Raw genomic sequence first — 20,197 nt, 5'->3', positions numbered from 1 at the left:
CCGAGTTCAGCTGTGCTACCATCAGCCCTACAAGACACGGGGCTGGGAGCCAAAACAAAACAATGAAAGCCATTGACGGGGCAGGAAACGGCATCTGCTGGATGAAACGCTATCTTCAGACAAGATGTGTTTGGATAACTCCAGTTTCATAACTCGCCTCTTCCGAGGTTAGGAAATCACAGTAATACAAAGAAAACAACATGAGGGGAACAGCACTAGCATGTGGGACAGCGGGACAAGCACCTGAGAGAGAGTGAAGGACTCAGAAACTGCCCTTCCCTGTTGACCCACACCCACATGAGCTACTCTCAGGTCTGGTCTATACTACCCGCCTGAATCGGCAGGTAGAAATCGACCTCTCGGGGATCGATTTATCGCGTCCCGTCGGGACGTGACAATCGATCCCCGAATCGGCGCTCTAACTCCACCAGCGGAGGTGGTAGTAAGCGCCGTCGACAGAAAGCCGCAGAAGTCGATTTTGCCGCCGTCCTCACAACGGGGTAAGTCGGCTGTGATACGTCGAATTCAGCTACGCTATTCACGTAGCTGAATTTGCGTATCTTAAATCGACTCCCCCCTGTAGTGTAGATGTACCCTCAGTCACCCATGGACCTTAGTGGGGCTGTGTGAGAATAAGGGCCTCATCGGAATTAGTTATGTTTCCACCATCCCCGCGAAGCAAATTTGTTGGTCTCTCTGTGACCTTGCTCATTAAATCATATGTGGCCCTTTAAAAATGGGCAGTTTCGCAGAAACAAGTATTGACTTGGGATCAAAGTGAAGCTCAGTGAGGATGATTATTGCTCAGACAGACAGGATGGAACTGCCTCTCTCATTTCAGGCCACAATGCCCTTTACCTTCATCGCCTCAGATGTGCTGGGTAGGAGCTTTGGGGGAAAGGAGGGCAGGCAGCTTCTGCCAGCATGGATCACCTGTTAGGGTGAAGGAAGCTTACACAACTACTCTTTGCTATTTCGGGAGTCTTTGGTCCTTCTGTTCTCTGTATTTATACATAAAATGAGATGATCCTCGCCTAAAAGCCCTTATAGATACTAAGGAAAACCTGTAGGAAAACCTAAGTAGGTTACTTGATAGATAGATAGATGCTAATGGGGGGGGGGGAGGGAGAGAGAGAGAGACTATTTGACAACTGCTAGCACAGTGCACAACTAAGCCACAGAGACAGCTGCTTTCTATCATCCTAGGCCTAGTGGGAGCATGACATGAACTCCCATCACTGCATCAGCATGAAGTATAAGAGTTTCTTTTAACCTTATATTATTCCAAATCAAATAGTATTGATCAAACGGTGACCTTGAGAGAGAGAGAGTGTGTGTGTGTTTGTGAGTCAGACACACACACACACACACACACACACACCCCTTGATAGGATTATAAAAAAAACAGAATGGACCACTGTGATCATCTAGCCTAACCTAAGATGTACTTTGCTTTTTAAGATGGATTAATTACTTACGTTTTTCTACAAAAAATAAAATGCACCTCTACTCTTTTACTGGGGAGAGGGGGGAGTAATCAATACTATCTACCTGTCTATAATTCTCTAGCACTCCAACAATAAACAAGTGTGCACTGCCAGCTGCTCGCGAGTAATCTACAAGAAATCAATGAGTGCATGGAACTAGTGACCCTACAACAAACCAGTGCACATAGCACAGAACTCCTGAGCAACTCTACACTAACAAATCCATTTGCCATACAATAATAGCAATAACATATAAGAAAAATGTGTGCGTGCACAACAGAGAAGATACATTCAATTTAAAACGTCAAAGGAGACAGAGAGAAAAACATTAAGATGTCATAAATTGCTGATGGATTTTTTGTTCCTATTTTTAAACACCGAGGGTTTACATGTAATCAGTGTTGTAGCCATTTTCACAGTCTCTTTCACTGTGTGTTTGGTCTGATCCATCTGTGCAAATGTGTACTTTGGATCTGTAACACTCTGGCGTGAACTATTGTTCATGCAAATCCACAACAGACTTCAGAATGGCTGGAATAAAGGACTGGGGGATTCTGCACCCGGCTGCCTCTGTTCCAAGGGGTCCCGCTCAGACAAAGGAGGCTAGTTTCCAAAATTACTGCTGCTGCTGCCGCTGATTTTAACAATTTAGGAAAAGGGGCCAAAGATTAGATTCTTCCACTCCTGTCTCTTGACCCCCCCTCACCAATCCAAATATAAACTCGCTTTCAGGAAATGCCTTTAAAGAAAGCAGCACCTCCCTGGATCCTGAAGAATGCCCAAAAAATAAACTGTCTCAGGACATGAAGGAAATGGCTTTTTTCAATCACACTGCAAAATGGACTTAACCCCTTCTGTGCCAGCTGCCAGCACTCAGCGCCTCTCGCACCCGGGGGGGGCCCTAAAAACATCCCAATTAAGTGAGGGAGGGAAATCCAAGGTGACCACCCCTCCCACCCCCAACAGCTCAAGGTAAAATTCCAGATTATCTCTACTAGAGGCAGGTTGTGAGGGGAAGGGAAACAGTCCCAAACCAAAATCCCCGATCCGAACCCTCCTGACTGTCAGGAACACTCAGATCCTCATGCCAGTATCGCGGTCCAGGCCCAGCTCTAATTTTAGATGTATGTGGCCTCCAACACCAGAGCACCTGGGCATTGTCCGACCACACACAGACACAAACACGGCCCTTGCATAGAACATCTCCAGAGGGCACAGATGGGAACCCGGGGTTGCACCTGTGTTTTCCTTTTTCCTCCCCGGGAGCATTTGTGTTTAAATGGCCTGCCCTGAAACACATATCTCCCCCATTCAGGAACTGTTCCCATTTGCAGAGACAGCTGCATGAAAACAGAATCTGGGTCCAGCTGCTGCTGCCCATTCCCCTGCTAAAGGCAGAACTTTCCTATGAATGGCAGTCCACAGCAAACCATTGTGATGTCCCAGGGAATTCAGACTTGATATTTGGCACCTAACAAGAACTTTCCATTTCCAAAGTGCTTTATGAACCTTAACTAATCCCTACAGCCCAAGACCCCCTTGTGAGCTGAATCCGTTCCATCCCCATTTTACAAACAGAGATGTTATCTCAGATATGTTCGGATACTAAGGTGATGGGCTGCCACATAAAAGATAGAAACAGAGGACCAGAGAGGTGAAGTGACTTGGCCAAGCCCCACAGCAAATTGGTGGTAACGCCAGGATCAGAACTCGGCAGCTCCCAGCACCTGTTTGCTCCAAGCTGCTTCATTTACTCCAGCTGGGTTGGGGAAATAAGCAGCAGATGGAATCCTAGGAAACATACATCCTCTTTTCACGCCAATGGCCTTACTTTAAAAAAAATGAAAGAAGAAAGAAAAGGTAAAAAAATCCCGGAAATCCAGGCTACAGAGAGGAAACGGTCTCTAAATAGAGTTCATCCAAGGTTTTGCAGGGGGTTCTAAAGAAAACAGCTCAGCATGCGGAAAGGTCAACACCCCTTCCTGGCTACCACCCACTGAAGGGAAGGGGAGGTAACCCTCTCTAAGCCAGGAGGCCCCTGACATGAAGCCTTTTGAATGTCAGCTTTTAACGCTTGGGGACACGTAGAAAGGAGGCAAGTTCACTCTGATGCCAGCTCACCAATATCAGTGGTTTGGTTAGAACTATGGCTGTGGTGCACTCCACGCCCGAAGCCACGGCAATAAGTTATGAGGCCCAAAAAGGCAGGTGATGTAATAGTTACTCAGTAACAATACTTAGCACTTCCATAGTGCTTTCCATTCACGGATGTCAAAGTGTTTTACAAAGGTGAGAAAGTATTAGTTAACTCCATTTTACAGATGGGGAAACGGAGTCAAAGACTTGCCCAAGGCCACAGAGCAGGCCAGTGGCAGAGCCAGGGTCTCTGTACTCCCAAATCTACAGTTCTGTTCACTGGACTGCACTGCCTCCCTAAACGTGCCCCATTAAAATGTACACTGGGGTCTCTGGTTAAATTTCAAATGTACAAGGCAGTCCCATATGATTCAGCTTGTGCTGCGAAGTGCCCAGTGCGTTTTTTGTTTCGATTACCAGCAGGGACTGGGAAGGTTGCACAGCAGAGGTGCACAGAGCCACAAGGGGGAAGGGCGGGGGAGCAGGGGGAAGAATTGTATTGCCTCACCATCTGATCTTACAGCAATCTTATGGGCTCCAAAAGAAACAATATCTGGCCTTTCTGAGCTGGAGGAGGATGTAGAGGCTTAGAGGGAGATAATCCCCTTCTCCAAACAAGAAAGGACAAAACTTCTGTTCCATTATACACCATTCACATTTTCTATCCAGGTACTTAGGTTATAGGGCCCTCAGCACTGTAGTACAAGAGCCTGCATAGTATCTGAATATTATTTTGGATAATAGCAGCAAATGTCTTGGAGAATATTGTAAGAGCAGGATGGTCTAAAATTCAAGCATCCACGTGGGACTCAGAAGACCTGGATTCTATTCCTGGCTTTGCCACAAACAAACTGTGAGACCCACAGCACATTACACAAGTTGTGTGCCTCAGTTCCCCTAGCTATAAAATAGCAATATTACTTCTCTACCTCACAAAGGTGTTATGAATTTAACCATTAATATTTCTCAAGCCCGTTGAAGTATTCCAGTGGAAGGTGTTCAAGAAGAGCAATGTGCTGTAATTAACAGCAGATCCAGGAATTCAGAGGATATCTTTTTTCTAGCTAAACTTGCATAGTTTAATAGCTGGGCTTCCCTGGCAGTTGAGATCCCTGAGTTGGGACACTAATGGTGACAATTCTGTGGTGGAAGAGAAAACAAAAAGATGCAAACACATTCTCCAATAAAGTTACTGCCTGATGACAGCAGCAAAATATTGTCAGGACTCGCTGGAGCTGGAGTTTGCTGTGTTTGCAATGTAGCTGTGCAAACACCACAACAGAGGCCTGGTCAGCTGGAAATAATTGTTCACCAACTGAACTGCAAGAAAAGCCTCAAAAAGAGAAGAGTAGCAAGGTGTTTGCAGTCCACAACAATCGATTCTGACAAGTAAGATCTCTTAATGTATAATTGCACTTAAATCTGACCAAGGGCTTGTAGAAATGCCTCAGTTAACATCTCAAGGGAGAGAAAACCCCGGAGATCCGAGGCTGCTTTAGTTGGGTCAGAAACTGCAGACCAAAGTTCTTCAAATTCTTCTAATCCCCAACTCAGCCCTCAGAACTTCTGCATACACAGAACACAGCAATCTGATCAATACTTACTTCTCACAGCTAGGGTGACCAGACAGCAAGTGTGAAAAATTGGGAGAAGGGGTGGGGGTAATAGGAGTCTACATAAGAAAAAGACCCAAAAAATCAGGACAGTCCCTATAAAATCGGGACAGCTGGTCATCCTACTCACAGCCCCCGAGAGACCAAGTTCAGACATACCTGAAAAACCTATCCATCAGGGTGATGGAGGGCACGGGAACGTCAGGGAAATGGGATATCTTCCATTGTTGTTTGCAGTGTTGCTGTAGCCATGTTGGATCCGGGTTATTAGAGGGACAAGGTGGGTGAGGTAATCTCTTTTATTGGCCCGTGAACAAGACAAACTTTCAAGATTACACAGAGCTCTTCTTCAGGACCGGGAAAGGTGAGTTCAATGTGACCTTAGGAAAGTTACTTCCTAATCATTTGGGCCTCAGTTTAATCTTCTGCAAATTGGGTGTAATAATATCAGCTACCTCACAGCTGTGGCATGACAGAATTCATTAGTGTTTGTGAAGGACTGAGATTCAGGGATGGAAAGCATGACAGATGTACAGTTCTCTTTCTCTAGGCACTGATATGGTAGTCATTACCATGGTACACCTGTATACAAGACAGACATCCACTCCAATATATATAGAAACTGGTAACTGGGTTCAACTATCCAAAGACAGTGTCTGCTCCAAACTGGCAATGACAATTCAGAGACATGTGCAACTGACTAAAGACACAACCATGTACAAACTTATAAGCAAAGCTCACTTCCTTAGGAAGTTGTAAGCCGATATTTTGTTGCTCACTGTTTCTAAGAGATGGACACAAACAACAACGCCGAATGAAACAAAAAAAGCGCTGAGAGAGGACACACTGCGGCCCATATCTCTGAATTCAAAGTTCATTCCTATAAACAGACAGAGGAATGCTTTTTGGGATAGGGAAGTCAGGAGGAGGAGCAGGTTAATGAGAGGAATTCCAGCACCCAAAGAGTTAAGGACAATTGATCCACGTTCCCATATGGACCGATGTAGGGCTTCTTCTTTTTTTTTTAAAGCCCTATATTTTTAATGGGGTAGGAAATCTGCTCCTTCCCAAGCATTCATGAGATCCTGATGCTGCTAAAATTCAATTCCTCCCTTTCATTGCTCCCGCTCAAAAAGACACAGACCTTGCATTTGCTTAGCCCTGGTCTACACTACAAACTTATGTTGGTATAACGCCGTCGCTGGATCCCCTATGTGGATAGGAGAGCTTCTGCAATGGACATAGCTACCGCCCCTCGGAGAGGTGGATTACCTACGCTGACAGGAGAAGCTCTCCCGCTGGCGCAGGTAGCTCCTTCACTAAGTGCCCCAGTGACGCAGCTGCCCGGGTGCAGCGCTGGAAGTGTAGATAAGCCCTTAGACACTGTAGGATCTCACTGTAGTGTTTTGCTAGACATCATGACTAGGCATCTTGCAGGGTTTCCTGTGTTTTAAATATCACTTTTTCAGAGGTGGCTGTTTTCAGCTCCTCCCTTCTCCTCTAGTTGAAAGAGGCAGTAAAATAAAAACCTCAGGATTTGATTCCATGTGAAGTACCCCAGACCCACACACGTAGCTCAAGGCCCCTGGATTAGGCTACAGAGAGCCTTTAATCTCTAGGTCACAGAGTTCACATCCATCTTGGGTCAGTAGGAATGATGCTTATATGATGTGTGCTCTATGTGCTGCGAGACGAGAACTGGTGGTTCTCAATCCAGTGGCTAACAGACAATTGTCCCTGTGAGAAAAAGACACCACTGGCACCATGCTCAGGGCTGGAAAGCCAAGCAGGAGTGGCTCTGACAGGCAGATCTGAGGGAGGCTGCTCCGAGATGAGCGGGCAGCCTGATGAACAGCATGGAGTTGATAGCAGGAGATGGGGACAAAGGGAACATTAAGGAGACTCTCAAAGACAAGCTTTGAGGGGAGGGTTATTATTTACCTAGGAAAATTAAACGCAGATGCAGGATCTGGTTACCCAGAGGTTCTGCTTTCACCCAATTGCACAGATGAAGTAAGACAGGCACCAAGAGGGTCAAGTGAGCTTTGAGTCACCACTCGCCACAATGCATCAGTGTTTACGCCTGGCCTTGTGACCCTCCTACCTCCCACTACCCTCCAGTGTTTTGCCTTCTAAGGCAAGGTTATGTGAGTCATTCCGCCCCACACCGCCCACCGCCATTGAGGTCACTGAGGGTGCAATACAGCGAAAGAATGAACCCCAGCTGCTTTCTTCACACCTGGCTTCCAAACAAACCAAGAACTGCCACCTCCCAGCACATGCAGTCCCATTACATAGAGGTACCACACAGCACAGAGGCACTGGCCCACCTAGGCGGCGGTATCGCCACACATTAGCCCTAGAGAGCATTTTATCTTCTTGCTCCACCTAGACTGACTGAGCCCCCCCTCCCAAAACTCTTTCTAAACAAAAACGCTGAAACAAAGCCTCATTTTCTTCAGTATGTTTTTTCCCTTCAATATTCTCTCTCTCTCTGCACTCCCCACACACTCCATCCCTCCTGGCTGATCAAACCGGTGTCTCAGGAATGATTCTCCAGGTGAGACACTAGGACGTTATCAGGAGTTATTTCCTGCAACGGTCTCTTCCTCAGGGAAGCTGAATACTTCCTGTGCGTTAATGACAGTGTCTTGTCATTATGTGAGACGAGACCCTGATCCTTACAGAGAAGTTGCTCTCCTGTGAGTGAAAGAGAATTACACCTCTACCCCGATATAACGCAACCCGATATAGCACGAATTTGGATATAACGCAGTAAAGTAGTGCTCCGGGGGGTGGGGCTGTGCACTCCGGTGGATCAAAGCAAGTTCAATATAAAGTGGTTTCACCTATAACGCAGTAAGATTTTTTGGCTCCCGAGGACAGCGTTATATCGGGGTAGAGTTGTACTTACACTCCTTTCACAATCCCCAGGCTGCATCAGACACATGCAGCTCTGAGCCATCGCCCCTTAGCTCTACAAAACTACTGCTTTGAAATTGGTGTTGCTTTCCATAAAAATGAGCAATGACATTCACCCCAAGCAAAAGGAGAGAGGGAGCAATACTTTGTTGCTGTTCTGAGACGAAGTGAAGAGGGAATCTGACCACTTTGAACTGCACATGAGAAAAATAAACACATTCCAAAGCTGTAGTGCGACCATTTCACCCTCACCCAGAATCAATGAATTCTTGCAAATTTTGTGAAAAATGTCTATATTTGCATGCAAAATATATGCAATTTAATTGATTTCCCCCCACAGACACACAAACACTGCAGATGTGCATACACTACTCCCATTAGCATATCAGGAAGTAATTCAGACACTGGGGGCTGAACATACTATTGAGAGAATATGCATTTTCCTTTAAACACCGCTTAAAGCTTCCATTCTAGAAAGCCATGAATGTATTTATCAGTGCCTGCTCCAGAGGGATGCAGTAAGACTATGGCTAAAGCAGACAGAGAAAGCTGTTTGTTAACCTTGCACACATTTTGCAGTCAAATGCTTTTCACTTGTTGAGATAAATGGCAGGAAATCTCCAGCCCCACCCTTCACTCAGACAGTGTGCTGGGCGCCAGCAGATCTATCGGTACAGCATCCTGGAAGAAGCCGCTGAGTTTCTGGTCCCAATTAAGCAGAGTATGGCTCACATCCTTGTATAGGGTCCTTGGAAAAGATGTCCAGATGTTCAAAATCCTGCAGATAGCTCCAGCAGCGGCAGCTGTAGGTGCCCACTGAAATGTAACATTCACGTGCACTGTTTAGGAATTGAGTGCCTGGCCTTTGTGACTTCCTCCCCTTTACTCACTGCCTCAGGACATCCCATTTAACTAGATCACCCCACTTTGAAGCTGAGGAGACAAAATGGGAAGGAATGGAGGGAAATGCCCAGCTAACGACCCCTCCTTTCAACGTTTTGCAGGAACAAGACTGGAATAGCAACCTTACACTTCTGGCTTCCTAGGGGTGTGTTCTCAGAGTCATCCCCAGTTCTACAGGGGAGCAACATCCTAGGAGCAACGGCATTTGTTTGATCAGAGTTCATGGAAACCAGATAGCACTGGCTCTAGACCAAGCAAAGCATGGGCAGAGGTTGAGCAAGGCTCCCCATGCAACTCTGCCAATACACCTCAATCCTGACCTGCAGCTGCCCCCTGCCCCTGCCCCCACCTCCCAGCACACACACCAGCACTTTAATACTTCCCTACACCATTCCCCTGCAGTGCCAGAATCGGACGGCCTTGCACAGCCCTGCCAAAGATCCCTTTCAGCCCTGCTATTACAGACACCGGCCCCAGACTGGTCTAGCACCGCACCTCCAGCCTGACCTGCAGCATTCCCTGAGGTTCAGCTCCCAGGTCCTACACACAGCTTAGCCAATGCGCCTGCACCACATGATCTTTCATTCCTTGAATTGGGACCAGCAAATGTATGCTGGTTTTGTGACGTGGACAAAGAGTTCTCAGATCCATGAGACAACCGAGGGGAAGTGAGGGAACGGGGTCCCTAAACATGGGTGATTTTATTAAGAGATAAGAACCTTAAACTGGCAACAGGCCTAGGAGCGGCGTGGTGTGAAGCCACCTGGCTCTTTGGAGCCTTATCCGCCAGATTATGAAAGGTCACACAAACTGTTTTGTTCAACAAGGCCCTTTCCAGATCTGTCCGTTAATATTTCCCTCCGTTTATTCAGCTTGTTACCGGCACCGGATGGCAAGCACCCTTTTCTGATAAGGAATCTTTAAAATGGCTAGTTAAACAGCGCCGTTGCTGTACGTTCTATAAATGCTCATGGCACACGCTAGCAGGGTAATGTGTCACTTATTAACTGGCAGCTTGGCAGCATTCACCTTGCAATGGGAAGAAGGGCAGAATCAGAGGTGAAGAGACGCATGCCTGACATATGTGCAGAGACCAGTAAAGAACACAATGTTTAGAACCCCATGGGTACAGGGCCAGAGTCTGGTTACTCTGGTGCAAAATCAAAGGCACTCCACTGTCTTCCATAGATTGGCTGTGGGCTTACATCAGAGCAGCCGTGATTGGAAAAATCATCACCCTAAGAAAACCAAATGAGTGGATCCAAACTGTATGTCAATGAAGTCACTGTCTTTGCCGTTTTGCTAGCAAACCAAGAGTAGACAGAGCAGGAATATGGGGGGGGGGGGGATCAGGGAGAATATCTGCGAATGAACAGGAGGCGGGTGGAAGCCCAAGTAAGAGCTCTGGCTTTCTACCTGCAGACCAGTACATTGCAGCACCTGTGTCGCCGTGACATTGACATTGCAACTCAAGGATTCTACACCACTAAAGCGTCCTGTTGGAAACCCAGGACACTTTAAAGCAGGGATCGGCAACCTTTGGCACGCAGCCCGTCAGGGAAATCCATTGGTGGGCCGGGGCGGTTTGTTTACCTGCCGCGTCCGCAGGTTCGGCCAATCACAGCTCCCATTGGCTACGGTTCGCTGTTCCAGGCCAATGAGGGCGGCCGGAAGCAGCACGGGGCCGAGGGATGTGCTGGCTGCCGCTTCCCACAGCCCCCATTGGCCTGGAATGGCGAACTGTGGCCAGTGGGAGCTGTGATCGGCCGAACCTGCGGACGTTGCAGTTAAACAAACCATCCCGGCCCGCCAGCGGATTTTCTTGATGGGCTGCGTGCCAAAGGTTGACAATCCCTGCTTTAAAATATCCACAAGCTACTCTTACAGGATGCAACAGAGCTGTGGAAATGGAGACCTGCACCAGAAAGCAGGCAACTAGCCTGGTAAGGCCTAAGTTTTAAAAAGGTGCATGAAACAGTGTAAACACAAGTAAATGCCTGATTTGCGCCTGCAGTAATCTCAGTTTTCCATGCAAGTCTGGTAGTTGTAGATTGTAAAATGCAAATACAATCCACCAATTTCCACATGCACAATTGTGGTAAATTAATACAAAATTAAGAAAAAAACAGACCCTGGCTCTGTATTTACTACCTCATACATATGAGAGAGTTTCATTTTGAAAGTGCATAGAAAGAAAAAGACCCTGTCTCTTTAAATCTCTGCACCCAGCTCCTGCAGCCTACAAGAGTTAATATAATTATCTGGAGGTGACTTTCAGAGAGACTCAGCACAAGGAGGGTTATTGTGACTCAATCATTAACTGAGTCGGGGGACCCTGGCTTTATCGGAATGTGGCCTCACTCTGCTGCCAACATTCGTCATGAGAGAATGTGCTGGAGCTGGACACAAAGGTTAATTAATGCCTTCTCAGCTCTAGCATTAACCCCCAGCCATTAGACCTCTGGGAAGGCTCCTTCCACACTCTAGCATGTCTCTTACATAACTGCTAAATCCAAATTGGTTTGCCGTTTCAGGCCACTTGGAGCTGAGGGGGGCCATGCTTGCGGATGGTCAATGTAAACAAAATGTCTCACAGCCGCCTTCGGATTACCTTGATGGGCTGCATGCCGAAGGTTGCCGACCCCGGTGCTAGCAACTTAGCCAAGCTCAAGTGAGTGCAGCCATGCTATGAAATAACTCTCAAGCGCTGTGTCCACACTGCCACTGCGCTCACTCGTGTGTGACACCAAGACTTCTCAGGGCATGTCCCTTGGTTCTTAGCGCGGCACTAATCTGAGCACTGCTTTCACACCTGGAGGGTGGCATGTTTCACCCATAATCCTGCAGGCAAGAGAGGTAGACCACTGGGCCTTTATTTATTAACTCAGGGGGACTGAAGAGAGAACCCCTCTGCTAGCAAATGAATTAATGAAGACAGTGGAGATACAATCCCTGGAGCAAAACACACATGCTCCCATACACAGAAGGCACCTATAAACTCCTGGTAACATCAATGGAGCACCATCCAGACACAGTAACTGACCTCGGTATTGATGAAGTGGGGGAGGTAATATATTTTGTTGGTCCATTAAAAGATATTACTTCACCCACCTTGTCTAATATCTTGGGAGCACCACAGCTACAACTACACTGCATACTTGGTGTTGATGGCATTTACTGTCTTACCAATGCCGTGGATGGTATTTACTGCCTTACCAATGCCCTGGTCAACAGCCACTGCCTACCTTCAGATGGATAAGTTATCCCAACATACACCAATCCACACAAACTGCACATGCAATTATTCCTCTCTCTGTCTACTAGCGAGCTCCACCATGCTCTTGTGGAAATAAATGGTTTATGGGGAAAGAGAGGAAGAGTCTCCTCCCTGTCTGGGTAAGGGGTAGTTTATTGCTCCCCACAGGATAGATAAATGGCTTTCAGCAAAGTTGCTCCTTTTTACCTACTTTCTCATCTGGGTTCACTAATGCCTTGTCTACACTACACAGTTTTGTTGACAAAACAGTAGAGGCGTACACACTGAAATGCTCTTCCTGCTGATGTAATTAACATGCTATGCCGACATAATAAAACCGCCTCAACGAGAGGCGCAGGGCCTATGTCTGTGTAGTTAGGGTGACACAGTGTCTGTGTAGACACTGTGTTCCTTACATGTTGTTAGCTGTCATTCTTGTCAATTTCAAGGCTCTGCTGGAGCTGTGATATTAACAAGAAAGCCAGCTCCCTGGCTGCTGCCTGTTCTCCGCTCCAAGCCAGGCTGCCACCCAGGCTCCCGGCTTGGGCTGCCAACCTGGCTACATGCTCTGCACTGGGAACCCTGCTGCCCCCCCCCCCGGGTCCCGGCTCCCTGCTCCTCGCCAGGAGCATGGCAACCAACTGGACCCCCGATGCAGATCTCCCCACCACAGGCAAGAAGTTCCAGGAGGCTCCCCCTCCCGGTCCTGACTGAAAGCACGGAAGCAAGAAGCTGAGAGCCCTGGCTCTCAGTTTCCCACACTGCCCCTCTTCAGTTGGTGGAAACGCTCCTGGCGAGGACACACACCACTGACAGAAGGAGGCTGGTGTGGACATCAGCCACTGCAGTAATTAATGCGGTGGCTGTAAGTCGACCTATAGATATAGCCTTAGGCACAAAGAGGTCAAGTGACCTGCCCCCTAATATCTCCAGGCAGTAGCTCAGTCCAGATTAGCCTTTTAGCCCTGTCCTTTCACCAGTAGGCCACACAGCAGTCTCCTCTCGGGCAAAAGGCACCCTGGCTTCACCCTTCCTTCAGCATTTTCTCTTCTTAAAATCCATTTTCAGAATCTCAGTGTTGTCTTCAAATGGTGCAACAATCAAAGGGAAACACTGAAAGGTTCTCAGCACCCTTTTCATTTAACCACAGTCACTTTTGTTCATTTATAAAACTAAACCACATACCGGTTCTGCCCTACAAATGTGCTCAGGTTTGGTTATTCAGGACAAAGTGAAGGGAGAATAGTTAATAAAATCATATGCAGTAAGCATTTTTAATTTATACTGAAAGAGTTTATTCAAGGAAGTGAAGGCACATTAAATGTATATGTATTTTATCTGGGTTTTGTATCTGCTTTGTATTTGTATCTGGTGTCTATCTCATTAAAAAAACAAGTAGTTCACTTAGGCTGGGTCTACACTACCCGCCTGAATCGGCGGGTAGAAATCGACCTCTCGGGGATCGATTTATCGCGTCCCATTGGGACGTGACAATCGATCCCCGAATCGACGCTCTTACTCCACCAGCGGAGGTGGGAGTAAGCGCCGTCGACAGGAAGCCGCGGAGGTCGATTTTGCCGCCGTCCTCACAGCGGGGTAAGTCGGCTGCGATACGTCGAATTCAGCTACGCTATTCACGTAGCTGAATTTGCGTATCTTAAATTGACCCCCCCCCCCTCTAGTGTAGATGTAGCCTTAGGTATAGGGGTCTATCTAATCCAACTCCTGCTGAAGTCAATGAAAAAACTTCCATGGATTTCAACCAGAATTCAATTGGGCCCACATTCTTTGTACACCCCACCTTAAACCAGGACAGTCACTGCTGACATATGTGGGCACAGAGGAATGAAGACATTTTCTGTGTTTTTCAACAATATTTCAATATAAATTAATCATACTTGAATTAAAATGTAACAATTTACACCCGGGTATAAGAATAGCCTGTAGGCTATTTTAAAGGCCACTGTAGAAAAATAAATTACAAAACCAAACACGGAACATTAGCATGGGATGGAATGGGGACATTCCAAGAAGTGTGTGCATTAATCAGCCCCAGAAACCCCACCACAGAAACCTCCTTTGTAAAGTGCTTTGAGAGCGCCGTTTATCATCATTACATTATAGACTACAATAGAATGGTGACACAGAGATCAGCCTCTACCCAGCACACAGCGGTCTCCAACACAGGGCAACGAATTTAAAAGCATGTCGGTTTGGAAGTCAGGATGTAGAGCTTAACTTTTTTCTCCTTCAGTCTAAGGGCCTGATCCAAAGCCCAGTGAAGGCAACAGAATCTTTCCATTAACTTCACTGGACTTTTGATCAGAGCCTAAATCTGTGCGTTTTTAGTCACCAATCGAATCCCAACCAAAACAGCTGGGCCGGTCCCAGTCAAAGGAGGAGTGAGGCAGTACCCAGAGAAAAATTCATGTAGCCCCCAGCAGGCAACCAGCACATCCACTTCACGCTGGGATTTCTTATTTGAGGGATTGGTTTGCTGTGACTGAAAAGATCAATTGCATAACAAGTCAAAAAGCCTCTCACACACAGAACCTGCAAACTCCAAGTTAAACACACGCTGTAGCGGCGAGAATGAAAATGTGCACTCTAGCCCCACGCGCCTTGCCAGGACTCAGCCTAGGAAATCCAAAATTCAGTAACAGGTCGAGTATGGCAGGAAACCTCTGCACCAGCTCAGAGATTCTCTTTCCTTCCCCTGTGCAACGACAGCCTAATACTAACACCATCAGTCAAGTTATTTGGACGTGAATGTCCCTTAAATATCAGTCATGGAACAACAAATACTCAACCTGACAGCCCCTCGCTATTCCTGGAGGCAAATTCACTTGGCATTGTTCTGTAAAGAGCATTATCCTCTATTACATGTAACAGATGATTGACACATGCTGCCTCACAAAATAATTCACGTCTCACACACACATAGAGGCGTAGAGAGCAGCCCCAAGACAGCGCACCAAGCAATTGCTGAAATCCATGTATTTGATTTACCTTGAGGTTGCGTCGTGTCTTCTTCAGCTCAAACACACTCGGTAGGGAACAGCTGCCTAATATCAGCTAACAGAAAAACTGACAAGCAAGCAGCTAGATGGTGAGAATCCTTTACCTGTTCAATCACTTTCTTTATTGCAGCAGGAAAATGACAAAATGAAGTTCGAATAAGTTATAGATTTAAACACACACAAGGATTTTTTGCTAGCGAAGGCGCAGCAGCAGCGCCTTAGCTATTGTCAGGGTAAATAAGTTTCACGCTCAGGTGGCCAGACCGTAGGTCCTTGAGCAGCAGCTGTGTCCGCCCTCCACAGCCTTGGCCAATCACTGAAAAGTAAAACCAGCTGGGCCCTCTGGAAAGTTTTTTTCACGAGGCTTTTTTTCCCCTCCCATTAAGCCAATCATAAAGCAGCCCCTTTCTTTCACAGCATTTGCTTTCAGATGATCCCACAGGCACAGAAGAGAAAATGAACTTCAAAAAGTCATCTCCCAAGTACTTCTAGCACCAGAGGAGTGCCCAGCATATCTGTTTACACCAAACTAAAGATTAATTACAGCAGATGAGGAAGGAAACATACTGCCAGCTATTCACACTCCATTGGTAGTTAAAACAGATCATCCAAATAGCTCACACAGAATGCAGGCACTGGCTGTAAGCAGGCATAACGAAGGCAAGTACTGCAGAAGCTTCCACCACAACTCTGCCAATGCCTCTCACTTATGGCCTAAAGAACCCCCTATTATTCCAGCACTGGGCTCCCTTCACACAGCTCTGACAATGCCCCTCACTTCTACTCCACAACCCGTCCCCCTCATTATTCTAGCACTGGGGCTCACACAATAGGCTGAAACTGCTGATGCACCTCAGTCCTGAACAGCAGCACACCCAGGTACTCAAGTCCAAGGCTTTGTTCCCAGCAGAGGCTGCTCATGGTCTCGAACACTACCAGACTCCAGGACGGGGCTGTCACATGAACATGTCCATTAGGAGCAGTGCTGTGAGACTGTCAGTCTTTTTACACCTGAGGTCTAAGACAAATACAGGTCTCCAGAGGTAGAAAGCAAGAGCATGAGATCAATGAGATACTTAGATGTCATTACAATTGAGCCAAACCAATGTACCGGATCCAAAACTTGGAACAGTTCCAATCCAACCCACAACTTTGCAGCTTGACCCGACTCTAACGCTAAGTTTTAATTAGCCACATGGAGTGGGAAGGAGGTTCAAAGAGGGGAGAACCTCCAATCTCTCTCGCCAAGCATGAGTAAAACGAGCTCAGTGCAAATGCACAAGCAGCTCCCCAAACTGTCCGGTGTGCCCCAGAAACCAGACCCAGTGCTGCTGTAACCGTGAGTTCTGGGTATCTGATAGGCCAACAAGAAACACCAAGCATCCTGACAAGCCTCTTAATCCCTTTAGCCAGCAAGGCCAAAGGTAGCTTTGTAATGTAGTATGGGAGCTACCCAAGGCAGGTGTGAAAACACCGATTGGTGTCATTATTCTATCCCAGAGAGACTGTCAGCTTCCCGCACTGCTACTTAATACTGTGCAGGTTCTGGCTTTGTATTCTCAAACAAGTGTTCATTCAATGACCCTCCTTCCCCCTAGCCATCTGAAAAATGGCAGTAACAACTGTAGACCCCCTCCTGCCCCGTGCCAAGGTTTGCTTCTGGATCCCTTCCTCACTTGGTGGAAATGGACACTTGGAAACATGAGAGAGGCTAGGAGAACTCCATAGCTTTAGGAAAATTAGCAGCAGGAACGGGACCGCTGAAACCTCCCAATGGCTTCTGCCTGATCGATACATAAATGTGGCTCACTCCCTTTTCCCTCCCAAAACAGAGCCCCTGGATATTCCTTGGACTGGAGATAGACCGGTCCCTAACTCCCCCTTCCCATCAACCCTAACAGGTGCCCGGGAAAGGGATACCAGAGAGGCAAGACAGAGCCAAGGAAGTTGCACTCAAGTTGTGTGGGTTTTTTTTTATTCTCTGCAACACTCTGGTCACAGATGAACATTCCTGGCTTGGTATTTGTTCTTGTGCTGTGTGCCCTCCATGAGGGCAGGGCCGGCTCCAGGGTTTTGGCCCCAAGCAGCCAAAAAAAAAAAAAAAAAAAAGCCGCGATCGCGATCTGCGGCGGCAATTCGGCGGGAGGTCCTTTGCTCCCAGTGGGAGTGAGGGACCGTCCGCCGAATTGCCGCCGAATACCTGGACGTGCCGCCCCTCTCCGGAGCGGCCGCCCCAAGCACCTGCTTGCCAGGCTGGTGCCTGGAGCCGGCCCTGCATGAGGGAGAGGAGCCCTCGGACCTCCCAGGGCACCAAGAAGTCTAGAGTTACCCTGTGCTGGGAACAGACAGACCCTGATTCTCTCTGGCGCTCTAGAGTTGCGGGGAGGGATAGCTCAGTGGTTTGAGCACTGACCTGCTAAACTCAGGGTTATGAGTTCAATCTTTGAGGTGGCCACTTAGGGATCTGGGGAAAGATCAGTACTTAGTCCTGCTAGTGAAGGCAGGGGGCTGGACTCAATGACCTTTCAAGTCCCTTCCAGTTCTAGGAGATAGGATATCTCCATTCATTTATTATTTTTTATTTTTTATTTATTTTAGATTCCAGACTAGCTGTACAGCCTGTGCAGCCAAGTGCAAGAGCACAAGTTCTCTCTAAATCCCGGCCGGGGTCTTACAAGAAGAGAGGCTCCCAACTCCAATTCAAATACAATGCAAAATGTAAAGTGTGAGCCGCTGGTGCTGGGGAGCCATGCGGGAGGCTGTGAAGAAGAAATGGCATTTAAGGAGGGATGTGGGTGGGGGAGGGGGCTTGTCCCATGGCAAGCGGGAAGCTGGGCTAGATGCCAGGGGCAGGATGGTAGAAGGTGCAGGAGCGTAGAGTGTGAGGGGTGGAGGAGATGACAGCAGAAATGGAACAGGGGCAGCATTACGGTGAGCCTTGACGGTGAAGATGAGGAGCACAGACTCAAACCAGGGAGAGACAGACAGACAGTGAAGGGATTCTGCAGACAGGAGTACCCTGGTCAGAACAACAAGGAAAGGTCCAGGTCAAGAAACCACAAACCACCTCCTCCCCTGGAATTATTGACAGGGACACTGAGGGTTACCTAAGTGCCCAGAGTTTTAACCACCCAGTTTCAGCTGGCTTTGCTATATTCTCCAGCCTCCCCCAACCACAGCCTCGTCCCCAACCCCGAGCTTCCCGTCAACCACCCCAGCCTCTTCCCGAGACCCCAGCCTGCTCTGTGCCTTTCCAGGTCAGAGGAAGTGGAAAGTCCCCACGCTCTCTAAAACTGCTTTCATAACCTGCCTCACCTCACCCACCCAGTCCAGGGGAAGCCTGTATTCACGCAGATCTTGTCTCACAGTGGTAAGGGGGCTTGCTGAGCTGTTGTTGACACTAATGTGTTTTTATAGTTTTGTGCGATGGATCCCCTTACTGGCCACAGACCATGGGTATGGAGGTGGGAAGGAGGAGCTGTGGTTCCTGTTGGTGGACCACTGTGGGCTCCAAGAGGATAATCAGTCACTGCTGCATCCTCTCAGCACAAAGGGGCTGTCTCTGCAGGGAAGGGGGTATTTAGCTGTGGGGGTGGGAGGAAATTACTGGAATATAAAGAAAATAAGGGTTATTTGAAGGAGACTCTGAGCACCAAAGCATCCTGCAGGGGCATCAGCAGAAAGAGATGTGGCCTGAATACAAGAACCTCTGAGTTCTGATCCTGGTCTGACATTGGCCCCTTGGCGATGGCTCTCACTCTGCCTCATTTTCTCCATCTCTAAAGTGCTGCTGCCCCACCTCCTCAGGGTGCCGTGGGCAGGGACAGGCCTGCAAAGATCTGCACTGGTCCACAGCTTGGGAGGATGGGCACAAGCCCGCCTCCTGTTCAAATCCCTCCTCAAAATGCGCTTCTTCAGAAAAGCCTCCCGGTGCCGGGACCTGAGCCAGCAGAGGAGCAGGACCCATTAAAACTAAACACCATGATGTACCCCCACCACACACCCACCTGCTCCTCTATACATGTGAATGCTCCAAGCCTTTCATAGAGCGTCAGCTCTATGTTCTGTAGGCCCTGAGCATAACACAACAGGCATGGCCGTAAGCGCTGATAGTATGTGCAGAACGTGCGAAGACTGAAACATGCTATGTATTACTGGCGTTACTATTCCTTCAAGCAGAGTGACCTGGGAGTAACAATAATACACATCTGCAAAGGGCTTCCCAGTCCTCCATTTTGTGAGCCCCCTGGCTAGCCAGGTGTCAACAAATCTGCCTCTGAACTGAAAACAGAAAGACTGAATGAATACAAGGCACTTAGGCTATGGCTACACTGGCGCTTCACAGCGCTGCAACTTTCTCGCTCAGGGGTGTGAAAAAACACCCCCCTGAACACAGCAAGTTACAGCGCTGTAAAGCACCATTGTAAACAGTGCCCCAGCGCTAGGATCCATGCTCCCAGCGCTGTAAAATAATCCCCTCGTGGAGGTGGAGTACCTGAAGCGCTGGGAGAGCTCTCTCCCAGCGCTGGCGCGTGACCATACTCGCACTTCAAAGCGCTGCCGCGGGAGCGCTTTGAAATTTCGAGTGTAGCCACGGCCTGAATTACAGGGCAGCAATTCCGCTGAGGGCCACACCCTGTTACAGTCATTCAACTCATCTCAGGCCTTGCTGACATGTCCCTTTATCTGAAGTGACACACCCAATGCTTACAATGCCTTCAGTGTGGTCATCACTACAAACCTGAGCTAATCAGACATGTCAGCAGGCAATACAGGGCACTGGCTCTGTCCCCAGTCCCCATATCCCAGGTTAGCAGTGAGCCCTTTATAAAGTTCTTCCACAAAGGCCTTTTCCTGCTC

General features: G+C 47.9%; 1 protein-coding gene across 5 annotated transcripts in view; it reads right to left on the bottom strand.

Annotated features, from left to right (window-relative positions):
- Positions 1 to 20,197, bottom strand: part of STARD8 (StAR related lipid transfer domain containing 8) — a 120,070-nt gene that overhangs the window by 66,851 nt on the left and 33,022 nt on the right. For 2 of the 5 annotated variants that reach the window (XM_034780894.1, XM_034780895.1), the window contains exon 1: positions 15,327 to 15,586. The exons of 2 other annotated variants lie outside the window; for them this stretch is intronic. The gene's annotated coding sequence lies outside the window, so the exon portion shown is untranslated. Of the gene's footprint in view, positions 1 to 15,326; positions 15,587 to 20,197 lie in introns of those variants that run through there. One more of the 5 variants, XM_034780896.1, reaches the window with a different exon arrangement.

This window comes from Trachemys scripta, chromosome 9 (genome assembly GCF_013100865.1).
Source record: "Trachemys scripta elegans isolate TJP31775 chromosome 9, CAS_Tse_1.0, whole genome shotgun sequence".
Lineage (NCBI taxonomy): Eukaryota > Metazoa > Chordata > Testudines > Emydidae > Trachemys > Trachemys scripta.
This window is presented reverse-complemented; position numbering and strand designations above follow the sequence as displayed.